Here is a 13,585-nt window from a genome sequence, read left to right as displayed (position 1 = left end):
ACTGAAAGATGGACATTATTATTAAGTTCTAAAATAATTCCATGAATTTAGGGAGCACAATGATTTTTTTCTATTTTTCCATGACCTCATTTTTGGCCTCCCCACATCTCTGGATGGTTGGGAAAGGTAAATATTATTATTTCTATTTTTGAGATGAAGAAACTGAGGCACAGAGAGGATAGGATGTCACTTACCTATGGTTAGTAAGCCAAAGGCTAAGTAAGGTGTAGACTGTAATCTCCCTTGTGGGCAGGGTATGTGTCTACCAACGCAGTTGCATTGACTCTCCCAAGTGCTTAGTACAGTGTTCTGCAAACAGGAAGCGTTTGATAAATACCACTGATCCAAAAGTTCAGAGGAACCACATGTAAATGATCAATTAATTGTACTTATTGAGCACTTACTGTGTGCAGGGCACTGCACTTAGTGCTTGGGAGAGTACATTCATTTAATCGTACTTATTGAGCGCTTACTATGTTTAGGGAACTGTACTAAGTGCTTGGAAAGTACAATTCAGTAACAAAGAGAGACAATCCCTGACCACAAAGGGCTCACAGTCTAGAACACTACAACAGCCTCGTTTATGCACCTTTCACAGCATGTTAACTTCCTTAAAGTTTGTTGCATTCCTACTTTTGGAGGAATAAAGACATTTCTTTTGCATGGCAGTGATCATTACTTAGAATTGAATGTGGTAAGTAAGTACGTCTACTTCTTAATATACAACAATATTTGTCATTTTATTATTTTCATTAATAGATGGAGCAGAAGGAGTCAGAAGGACAGAGGTTCTAATCCTAACTCCGCCACTTGTCTGCATTGTGACCTTGGGCCAGTCACTTCACCTCTCTGTGCCTCAGCTGTAAAAGGGGGATTAAGACCGTGAGCCCCAAGTGGGACAGGGACTGGCTCCAACCTGATAACTCTGATTCTACCCCAGCACTTAGAACAGTGCCTGGCACATAGTGAACACTTAACAAATACCATAAAAAACGTAGATTGACCCAATGACTTCTTGATCATTTCATCCTAATTTCATAATTTCATCATGATTTCCATGTTTTAATCATCTCCTTATTATGCTTTCATTTTAAGCAAGATTATCCCCTTCCCTGTAAACAACTTCATGTTCCACCCATCTGAACAGTAATAACTGTGATATCTAAAAAGCACACGCAACATGTAAACCCAGCCCGTCAAAGGGCAGGGACCGTCTCTATCTGTTACCGATTTGTCCATTCCAAGCGCTTAGTACAGTGCTCTGCACATAGTAAGCGCTCAACAAATACTATTGAATGAATGCAAGATAATCAAGTTGGGCAAATATCCTGCCCCACGTGGGGTTCACAGTCTAACGGGAAGAGAGAATAGGTATTTAAATCTCCACTTTACAGATGAGGAAAATGAGGTCTGGAGATGTTAAGTGTCTTGCTCAAGGTCATATGACAGAGCAGTGACAGAGCGGAGATTACCGTTCAAGTCTCCCGACTTCCTGTCCTGTGGCCTTTCGACAACTCTACACTGTATCTTTGCTGTCCTAGGCCTTTCACTTAGTCATTCATTCATTCAGTCATATTTATTGAGCTCTTACCAAGTGCAGAGCACCATACTAAGCGTTTGGGAGAGTAAAACAATAGACAATCACATTCCCTGCCCACAGAGAGCTTACAGTCTAGAGTGAGGGAGATAGGCATCAATACAAATTATGCTCTTGGCTCCTTCTCGTTCATTCCCTCGGTCATATTTATTGAGCGCTTACTGTGTGCAGAGCACTATACTAATCGCTTGGGAGAGTACACCAAAAGTATATATTGAACACTTATTCTGGGCAAAGCACTAAACTAAGTGCGTGGGAGAGTACAATGCAACAGACTTGGTATCAATTGGGGAATGTGTCTACCATCTCCGTTACTGTATTCTCTCAAGGGCTTACTTAGTACCTTGCTCTGTATGCAGTAAGCGCTCAATAAGTATGATTAATTAGGTGCCTACTATGTTCCAAGCAGAGGGCTAGATACAAGATACCCTGATTGGACACAGTCCCTGGACCCCACGGGGACCATAATCTAAGGGGATGGGAAAACACAAATTTAATCCTTATTTTACTGAGGATGAGGAAACGAGGTGGTGAGAAGTTAGGTGACTTGTCCAGGGTCACACAGCGGGCAAATGGAGGAGACTGAATTAAAAGCCAGCTTCTCTGGTTCCCGAGCCCGTGCTCTTTACACTAGGTCACAGTAAGAAAAGGTATTATTCATATACCTGTTACTACCTGGACGCAGGAATTTGGATTTTGAAAAAGAACTAGTTTGGCTGGGGTGGAGCAAGGAGGGGCCTGAGGAGGAAGAGAACCTAGAGAAGAAATCACCGAGAAAAATGCACCTGATAGAGGTAGGAGAAAGTTGACAACATTTGGCAATGTACATCCGACCCATGATATGGGTTTGGTGCATTTGATCTGTAGATCAATGTGGAGAAGCAGCATGGCCCGGTGGATAGTCTGGGGCCAGGAGTCAAGAGGACCTGGGTTCCAATCCCGGCTCTGCTGCTTGTCTGCTGGGTGACCTTGGGCAAGGCACTTCACTTCTCTGGGACTCAGTTGCCTCAACTGGAAAATGAGGATTAAGATTGAGCCCCTCGTGGGACAGAGACAGTGTCCAATCTGATTTGCTTGTATCCACCTGGGTGCTTAGTACAGTGCCTGGCACAGAATAAGCACTTAACCAATACCACAATTATTATTTTGAGTCTGTAGCTAAGATGCTTGCAAACCCCCTTCAATCCACACATCAGATATTTATTGAGAGTTTATGATGTGCAGAGCACAATATTGAATGGTTGGGAAAGTACAATACTACAGAGATTTTTGTTGTTTTTTTTGGATGGTGTTTGTTAAGGGCTTATTATGTGCTAAGCACTGCTCTAAGCGCTGGGATGGATACAAGGTTATCAGGTTGCCCCAAGTGGGACTGGTAGTCTCAATTCCCATTTTACAGATGAGGTAACTGGGGCCCAGAGAAGTGAAGTGACTTGCCCAAAGTCACCCAGTTGACAAGTGGCAGAGGCGGAATTAGAACCCATGACTTCCGACTCCCAAGCCCGGGCTCTTTCCACTGAGCCACGCCGCTTCTCTAAGAGTTGGTAGACATGATCTCTACCCGCAAAGACCTTACAATCTACAGAGTGGGCTCATCGACATATGAATATATTTTCTTTATCTTTTTTTAGTGGTATTTGTTAAGCGTTTACAGTGTGCCAGGCACTGTATTCAGCTCTGGGGGAGATATTCATTCAGCTGAATTTATTGAGAGCTTATTGTGTGCAGAGCTCTATACTAAGCGCTTGGAAAATACAATTCAGCAACAGATAGAGACAATTCTCACTCAACAATGGGCTCACAGTTTAGAAGGGCTCACAGTCTAGAGATACAAGATAATCAGGTTGAGCACAGTCCCTCTCCCACATAGGCCTCACGGTCTTAATCCCCATTTGACTGATGAGGTAACTGAGGCTCAGAGAAGCGAAGTGACATTCCCAAGGTCACCCAGCACACAAGTGGTGGAGCCGGGATTCGAACCCAGATCTTCTGACTCCCAGTCCCAGCTCTTCCACTAGGCCAAGCTGCTTCTTCACCGGTACAGCTCGGAAAGGATGTACAGAGGAAGAACTAGCTTGGACATTTGACTGTTTTTTTTTCCCGGACATGGTACGGCTAACTGTTTTAACTCAGTTTTTCTCCTCCTTTCCATACCTGTAAATTTTTTTTGTCTGTCTCATTGGAAGCACCACGAAGACAAGGAATATATGTATCTTGTTCCTGTTCTACTTTCCCTTGTGCTTAGTACAGTGATTATGACTCAGTAGATGCTCATTTAATGACAATAATGGATTTAGTGAGTGTGTGTGTGAGTTTTTCCATCCAGTGGGAAACAGTGGTAGAGAATTTCAAAATCAGTCAATCGATAACAGTATTTTCTGAGCACTTACTGTGTGCAGAGAACTGTCCTAAGTTCTTTTTTATGGTATTTGTTAAGTGCTTCCGATGTGCCAAGCACTGCTCTAAGTGCTGGGGTAGATACAAAGTAATCAGGTTGGATACAGTCCATGTCCCACGTGGGGCTCACGGTCTTAATCCCCATTTTGCAGATGAGGCAACCGAGGCACAAAGAAGTGAAGTGACTTTCCCGAGGTCACACAACAGACAGGTGGAGGAGCCAAGATTAGAACCCAGGTTCTTCTGGTTGCCAGATCCGGTCTCTGTTCAGAAGGCCACACCGCTTCGCTGCCGAGAGTACATTCCAGCAAAATTGGTAGACATTCAGTCGTAGTCGATCATATTTATTGAGCACTTACTGCTTGAAGAGCATTTTACTGAGTGCTTTGGAGAGTACATATAACAAAAAACAGAGACATTCCTGCCCACACAGACCTCACAGTCTAGAGCAGGTGACAGACAATAATATATGTAAATTACAGATATATACCTAAGTGATGTGTTATACTGAGGGTGGAATTGAAGATCAAGTGCCCCACGTCTGGGGAGGTGTGAGAGGAGGGACTGTGGCGAGATTGGGTGCCATCCCGGCTCCGCCACCTGTCAGCTGTGTGACTTTGGGCTAGCCACTTGACTTCTCGGTGCCTCAGTCACCTCATCTGTAAAATGGGGTTAATACTGTGAGCCCCCCGTGGGATAACCCGATTACCTTGTATCTACCCCAACGCTTAGAACAGTGGTCAGCACATAGTAAGCGCTTAACAAATACCAACATTATTATTATTATTGTCTCTAAGGAACTGATGCCTCAGGACAATGGGGAATGGATTCTGTACTTTTCCAAACAGTGAAATCCCCTCATTGTCTAAAAGGGGAAGGAAACTAGTTTCTGAGAGGTTGCTAAGGCAACGGCTCCAGACGAAAGTCAAGGATTTATAGCTTCTGGGTAGGAGGCTGAGGGATCGATTGGCTTCTTCAGGCTTGGCAGATCTGGCCAAGGGAAGAACCTCGATGAGACATTTTACAGTAGAAATCAAAAGATACATTTTCCTGAAGTGCAGGTGTATCAGAGACGTGAGTTTTCCGGAAAACTGGAACTCCCCAGAGAGGAAAAAAATGACAACCACATATGGATCGCTCCTGAAGTAAATTCCTGAAAAGCTGATTTGGGAAAGATCGAGTTTCTCTAAGTGAAAAATGCATTAGAACACTCCATTTTGTCTGAACCACTGTAACCAGAGGGAGTCAGGTTACAGGATCTCCCTCCCAGATTCACTAGCCCATGAGTTCACCCCATCTTCAAAGCCCTCCTAAAAGACCAACTCCTCCAAGATACCCTCCCTGATTAATTCACAGTGCAATTCTGCACGGATGACAATAATTTTGGTATTTGTTTAGTCCCAAGTCAGGCCTTCGTTTCTTCCATTCGCCCTCCCCCCTTTGTTGCCTATGCACTTGGATCTGTATTCCTTAAGAGTTATTATTATTATTAATAATAATGGCACCATTATTACCAGTGATAATAATGATTATGATACGATTATGATTATGAGGATAATGAATAATAATAATAATAGTAATGGTACCATTATTATTATTATTTTTAAGAATTGAAGATTCACGCTAACCCCAAAGAACTTACTACATTTCCCTCTTCTCTCCCATTCCCCCATCAGTAATTTATTTTAATATCTGTCTCCCCAACCAGACTGTGAGCTCTCTGTTGCCAAGGAATACATCTACCATCTCTACAGTATTGTTCTCTCTCAAGCGCCTAGTTCAGTGTTTAGCCCACAGTACATTTTTAAGAAATACCATTGATGGATTGCTTACTTTGTGCTAACCACTGTTTTAAGCTCTGGAGTAGATGCAAAGTAATCAGGTTGGACACATTCCCTCTCCCTCTGGGACTCACAGTACAAATGGAAGGGTATATAGGTCTTTGATCACCATTTTACCAAGAAAGTGAGGCACAGAGAAGTTTCTTTTGTTTGTTTCTCATGGTGTTTAAGTGCTTATTATGTGTCAGGCACTGTACTAAACACTGAGGTGTACACGAACTAATCCAGTCAAACACGGTCCATAACCCCTAGGGAGCTCTCAGAATGAATCCCCATTTAACAGATGAGGTAACTGAGGCACAGAGAAATTAAGTGATTTGCCCAAGGTCACATAGACACGTGGCGATGCAGTGATTAGAACCCAGATCCTTTTGACTCCCAAGTCCATGTTTTTCATTCATTCATTCATTCATTCATTCATTCAATCGTATTTATTGAGAACTTACTCTGTGCCGAGCACTGTACTTAAGCGCTTGAAAAGTACAATTCAGCAACAGATAGAGACAATCCCTACCTAACAAAGGGCTCACAGCCTGGAAGGGGGAGACAGACAACAAAACAAAACAAGTAGACAGCCACTAGGCCACACCGCTTCTCAAGTTGACTTGCCTTCAATCAATCAATCATATTTAATGTGCACAGCACTGTACTAAGCTTTTGGGAGAGGTCAATACAACAGAATTAGAGGACAACTTCCCTACCCGCCACGAGCTTACGGTCTAGAGGGGGAGATGGAATTGAATGTGAATAAATAAGTAATTTATAATATATAATTTAAAGACATAGACACGAGTGCTGTGGGGTTGGGGTGGAGTGAATAACGAATGTCCAGAGGTCAAAGACCCAAGTGCATAGATGACACGGAAGGGAGAGCGAGCCAGAGAAAGGGGAGGAGATGTGACTTTAATAACACTTTAAAGATGGAGAGAATGATGATCTGGCCGATGTGGAGGGGGACGCAGTTCCAGGCTCGGGGGAGGAACTAGGAAAGGGGTCGGCGGTGAGATAGACAAGATCGGGGCTCAGTTTGTTGCTGAACTGTACTTTCCAAGCGCTTAGTACAGTGCTCTGCACACAGTAAGGGCTCAATAAATACGATTGAATGAGTAAGTGTACAAGCTGGCGCTGAAGAAGTGGAGTGTATGGGCTGGGCTGGAGGAGGAGATTAGTAAGGTGTGAGGTAGGAGGGGGCCTTTAAAGGATTGAGTCCTTTAACGCTGATGGTCAGAAGTTTCTCTTTGATATGGAGGTGGATGGGCAACCCCTGGAGATTGGGAGTTAGAGGATGTGGGTTCTAATCCCGGCTCCGCCTCTTATCTGCTGTGTGACCACGAGCAAGTCACTTCACCTCTCTGTGCCCCAGTTCCCTCATCTGTAAAAATGGGGATTAAGACTGTGAGCCCCACGTGGGACAACCTGATTGCCCTGTATCTACCCCAGAGCTTAGAACAGTGCTTGGCACATGGGAAGAGCTTAACAAATTCCATTGTTATTATCATTATTATATTTATCTGTGCAGTTGATTATTAGTTCAGCCATTTCATCTTAACATGATTCTACTACTGTTTGGCATATATCCTCTTAATCCTTCCTTCATTAAATAATGTTTTTCTGCTGATTCTCCCATTAGACTGTAAACTTGAGAACAGGAAACTTGCTTCTTTTCTCTTGTATGCTCCCAAGTGCTCAGTACGGTGCCCAAAGGAGCTCGATAAATTTGATCCACTGGTTAACTGATACATATTTACAACTCTATTCATTTTATTAATGATGTGTATATGTCTATAATTCTATTTATTTACATTGATGCCATCGACGCCTGTTGACTTGTTTTGATGTCTGTCTCCCCCTTTTAGACTGCGAACCCATTGTGGGCAGGCACTGTCTCTCTTTGTTGCTGAATTGTACTTTCCAAGCACTTAGTACAGTGCTCTGCACACGGTAAGCACTCAATAAATACAATTGAATGAATGAATGGATGTCAAGGGCCTGAAAGACAAAATTTAAGGTTGTTCTGCCCTGGGAGTCAGCAGGTCATGGGTTCAAATTCCAGCTCTGCCACTTACTTACTGAGTGACCTTGGACAGGTCACTTTGTTTTTCTGTGCCTCAGCTCCCTCACCTGTAAAATGGAGATTAAGACAGTCAGTCCTATGTGGATCAGGACCGCGTACAACCCATATTTGCTGGTATTCCTCCCAGTGCCTAGTACAGTGCCTGGTACATATTAAGCACTTATGAAATACCACAGTTCAATTCTTCGATAAATGCCATTGCTCGATAAGGTTAAAAATCGTTGGGTGTGCTGGTCTGAAGTGAAAAATCATTTGATTTTCCTATTCAAGGGCCAGGGCCTATTCTCGTTTATACTTGGGTTTGCAGCCTTCTGCCAAGATTGGTGAAGGCAATTATGGTTCTGTGGGGTTTGGGGGTAGTTTTTTGTTCTTTTTATGGCATTTTTTAAGCACCTACTACATGCCAGACATCGACGAAGCACCGCGGTAGATACAAGGTAATCAAGAAGGACACGGTCCCTGTCCCACATGGGGCTCACAGTCTAAGTAGGACAGAGAGGAGAAGTTGAATACCCATTTGACCAACGAGGAAACTGAGACACGGAGAAGTCAAATGACTTGCCAAAGGTCACACAGCAGGCAATTGACAGAGCTGGTATTAGAACCCGGGTCCTCTGACTCCCAGGTACAGCTCTTTTCACAAGGCCACGCTTCTTCTGCGATCCTAACCCAACTGCTTTTCCCAGTTTTGTAACTACGGTCTTAGTGATTTTCCTCTTCATTTTCACCATTTCTAGCCTCCTTTAGTTCCCTGTTCTCTTCCTCCTTCATTCCCCCTGAGCTCTTCCCTACCTCCTCCAATCGCCCCGGTCTCTAATTAAAAATCGAGCTGGAAGTAAGATGAAATGTATCGCTCTCTCTCCAGATGGGGTGGCCGCTGAAAACCTTCATGGACACCAAGTATACGTATAGCTAAGGGAGTTCCACTGGACACAAAGCCTGACGCAATGACATCATATTCCACTTTTTACAGAAGTCAGCCTGAACCCAAACTGTTTTTCTAAGGGTGGGAGTCTCTGCATACACCCCTCCACCCCATCCCATTTTCTCCAGGGCCCATGATTTTTCCCTTCCAGGTCTCTCTCAACTTGGGCTCTGCTTCCAAGCTCCAAATCCTGGTAGATATTTATTTGTTATAACTATCGTTATTGTCATCATTAGTGATGATTAAAGTGTCCAGTGTCATCTTCTTCCTAGACACGGGATAGACCAGACAGATAACCACCTTACCTCTAGAACCTACTTTATTACAGGCATGGCTTTCGGCCTGGTTGTTGCTTTTTCTCCCCACCTCTGACTTATTGTAAAAATCTTAATGGTTAATCATGCCGATCCCAATTAATCCCTTGCTTAAAGTTACTTCCAGTTAGTAAGTGAGGCACTTTGGGGAGGAGCGTTAATTCCCTCAGTCTTAAAGAAAACCAGATTAAATGATATAAATAATGATATAAATAATATACAGGGGAATGATTGTCTGAAATGGCCTCCTGGCCATCTGGAAAACTCACTCTCTCCCCCGGGCGACATTTATGATGGGCGAATAATCAATCAATCTTATTTATTGGCCGCTTACTGTGTGCAGAGCATTGTACTAAACGTAGGTCCCATAATACAGACTTACATGTAATTGTCCTGATTCAGAAATATGTTAAAAATAGCCCCTGTTTAAGGGTAGCAGTGAAGTTTTTGTTTTGTTTCATTACACTGGTAATTGGCAGGATGACAGTGGGAACAGATTCTTCTAAGCTCGTTGTATTGTAATTCTGTCGTATCGTACTTGCCCAAGCACTTAGTACAGGGTTCTGCACAAAAGGGGAGGAGGTTCCAGGCCAGAGAGAGAATGTGAGCAAGGTTTTGATGACGAGAGAGTCAAGATGGAGATAATAATAATAATAATAATAATAATAATGTTGGTATTTGTTAAGCGCTTACTATGTGCCGAGCACTGTTCTAAGCGCTGGGGTAGACGTAGGGGAATCAGGTTGTCCCACGTGGGGCTCACAATCTTAATCCCCATTTTACAGATGAGGGAACTGAGGCACAGAGAAGTTAAGTGACTTGCCCACAGTCACACAGCCGACAAGTGGCAGAGCTGGGATTCGAACTCATGAGCCCTGACTCCAAAGCCCGTGCTCTTTCCACTGAGCCACGCTGCTTCTCCTAAGTAGGTTGACTTTAGAGGAGCAGAGTATGTGGTCTGGGTTGTAATGGGAGATGAGAGCATTAGCAGCGTGGCTCAGTGGAAAGAACACTGACTTGGAAGTCAACGGTCATGGCTTCGAATTCCGGCTCTGCCACTTAGCTGTGTGACTGTGGACAAGTCACTTAACTTCTCGGTGCCTCAGTTACCTCATCCGTAAAATGGGGATTAAGACTGTGAGCCTCATGTGGGGCAACCTGATTACCCTGTATCTACCCCAGTGCTTAGAAAAGTGCTCTGCACATAGTAAGCGCTTAACAAATACCAACATTATTATTATTATTGTTATTATGAGAGAATTTAGGTAGGAAGGGGAGAGTTGATCGAATGTCCTAAAGCTGAGAGTGAGGAGTTTCTATTTGATGCAAAGGTGGATGGGCAACCACTGGAGAATTTTTAGGAGTGGGTAGACGCGTGCAGAAGATTTTTTAGAAAAGCGATCCGACAGTTGAGTGGAGTGGGAACTGGAGTGGGGAGAGGCTGGAGGCAGGGAGGGCAGAGGGGAGGCTGATGCAGTAGTAGAGGCAGGATATCTGAAGTTCTTGGACCAGCATGACAACAGCATGTCACTGGGCATGTCACTCCCCTTCTTAAACAACTCCAGTGGTTGTCTATCAACCTCCGCTCCAAACAAAAACTCATCACTCTAGGCTTCGAGGCTCTCCATCACCTTGCCCCTTCCTACCTCTCCTCCCTTCTCTCTTTCTACCGCCCACCCCGCACGCTCCGCTCCTCCGCCGCCCACCTCTCGCCGTCCCTCGGTCTCGCCTGTCCCACCATCGATGCCCGGGCCGCGTCCTCCCGCGGTCCCGGAACGCCCTCCCTCCTCACCTCCGCCAAACTGATTCTCTTCCCCTCTTCAAAACCCTACTTAAAACTCACCTCCTCCAAGAGGCCTTCCCAGACTGAGCTCCTCTTCTCCCTCTACTCCCTCTACCGCCCCCCCTTCACCTCTCTGCAGCTTGGCTCAGTGGAAAGAGCACCGGCTTTGGAGTCAGAGTTCATGGGTTCGAATCCCGGCTCGGCCACTTGTCAGCTGTGTGACTTTGGGCAAGTCACTTAACTTCTTGGTGCCTCAGTTACCTCATCTGTAAAATGGGGATTAAGACTGTGAGCCCCACGTGGGACAACCTGATTCCCCTGTGTCTACCCCAGTGCTTAGAACAGTGCTCGGCACATAGTAAGCGCTTAACAAATACCAACATTATTATTATTATTATTATTAAGCCTCTTTTCCCCCATCTCCCTCTGCTCCTCCCCCTCTCCCTTCCCATCCCCTCGGCACTGTACTCGTCCGCTCGACTGTATATATTTTCATCACCCTATTTATTTTGTTAATGAAATGTACATCGCCTCCATTCTATTTAGTCGCCATTGTTTTTATGAGACGTTCTTCCCCTCGACTCTATTTATCGCCATCGTTCTCGTCTGTCCGTCTCCCCCGATCAGACCGTGAGCCCGTCAAACGGCAGGGACCGTCTCTATCTGTTGCCGACTCGTTCATTCCAAGCGCTTAGTACAGTGCTCTGCATATAATAAGCGCTCAATAAATACTATTGAATGAATGAATGAACAGCATGGTAGCATGAAAGGGCGGATTTTAGAGGTGCGATGAAAGAAGAAACGACACGATTTGATGGCAGAATTAATACATAGATTGAATGAAAGAGATGAGTCAAGGAGTGTGGGAAAGTCAGTGGCTTAGTGGATCGAGCCTGGGCCTGAGAGACAAAAGTACCTGAGCTCTAGTTCCGGGTCTGCCACTTGTATGTTGTGTGACCTTGGGCAAGTCACCTCATCTATAAAATGGGGATTAAGACTGTGAGTCCCACCTGGGACAACCTGATAACCTTGTATCTCCCCCAGTGCTTAGAGAAGTGCTTGGCATGTAGTAAGCGCTTAACAAATACCATCAACATTATTATTATTATTCACTGGCCCTCAGTTACCTCATCCATAAAATGGGGATAAGTGTGAGACCTATATGGTCCAGGGACTATGTCCAACCTGATTACCTTGTATCTATCCCAGAGCTTAGAACAGTGTTCGGCACATAGTAATCACTTAAACAGTACCATTGTTATTACTATTATTATTATCAGTCATTATTTATTGAGCGCTTACTGTGTGCAGAGCACTGTACTAAGCACTTGGGAGAGTAAAGTGTTTTGATTTCTGTCTCCCCGCTTCTAGACTGTAAGCCTGGTGTGGGCAGGGATCGTCTCTCTTTATTGCCGAATTTTACTTTCCACGCGCTTAGCACAGTGCTGTGCACACAGTAAGCACTCAACAATACTTCTGAATGAATGAATGACTAAATGGAACAATAGAACATATGAACTCCTGAGACAAGGAGGAAGGTGGTATTTTCTACAGCAATGGGAAAGTCATGGGGAGGAGAGGGGTTGGGTGGGAAGATGAGGAGCTCTGTTTTAGACATGTTAAGTTTGAGGTAACAGCAGGGATCTTGCCTAGCAACTCTTTAATTGTGCTCTATACGCAGTAAGCCCTCAGTAAGCACTACAGTTGATGGAGTTTTCAGGAGAACAGCCAAATAGAGAAGACCTGAAGGCAAGGGGAAACGTGAAACTGCCGAGAAATAGAGAGGTTGGGGCACATGTCTGCTGTGTGACCTTGGGGAAGTCACTTAACTCCTCTGGGCCTCAGTTTCCTCATCTGTAAAATGGGGATTGAGAGTGTGAGCCCAGGGTGGGACAGGGATTGTGTCCAACCTGATTGACTTGTATCTACCAGCGCTCAGAACAGTGTCTGGCAGATAGAGGACGTGGCTTCTAATCCTGGCTCTGCCACTTGACTGCTGTGCGAACTTGGGCAAGCCACTTCACTTCTCTTCCCCCCGATTAGACTGTAAGCCCGTCAAACGGCAGGGACTGTCTCTATCTGTTGCCGACTTGTTCATCCCAAGCGCTTAGTACAGTGCTCTGCACATAGTAAGCGCTCAATAATTACTATTGAATGAATGAATGAATTCTCTGGACCTAATTTACCTCATCTGTAAAATGGGGATTAAGACTGTGAGTCCCACGTGGGACAACCTGATCACCTTGTATCTACCCAGCGCTTAGAACAGTGCTTGGCACATAGTAAGCGCTTAACAAATGCCATTATTATTATTATTATTATTAGTAAGACTTAAAAAGTACCTTAATTACTATCATTTTCTTTGTAGGGATAGTGGTTGAAGTGGCGGGAGAGTGTAGCAATCTCCTAATTCTCAGGACTGTGCTTTTTCCATTAGACTGCACTGCTTCTCTCTACACTAATCATGACATAATGAAAACATAATGTTATAACATCATAATACAACCATAATTGTGTATTTGTAGAAAATTTCATTATAAATGAGGAACCCGTTAGACTTGGATAATCTTTTCAAATTACCTCAGACAGATACCAAGATTTCAATTGAGAAGCAGCAGCGTGGCTCAGTGGAAAGAGCCTGGGCTTTGGAGTCA

The sequence above is a fragment of the Ornithorhynchus anatinus genome, chromosome 1 (genome assembly GCF_004115215.2).
Source record: "Ornithorhynchus anatinus isolate Pmale09 chromosome 1, mOrnAna1.pri.v4, whole genome shotgun sequence".
Lineage (NCBI taxonomy): Eukaryota > Metazoa > Chordata > Mammalia > Monotremata > Ornithorhynchidae > Ornithorhynchus > Ornithorhynchus anatinus.
Note: the sequence above shows the minus strand (reverse complement) of the source record.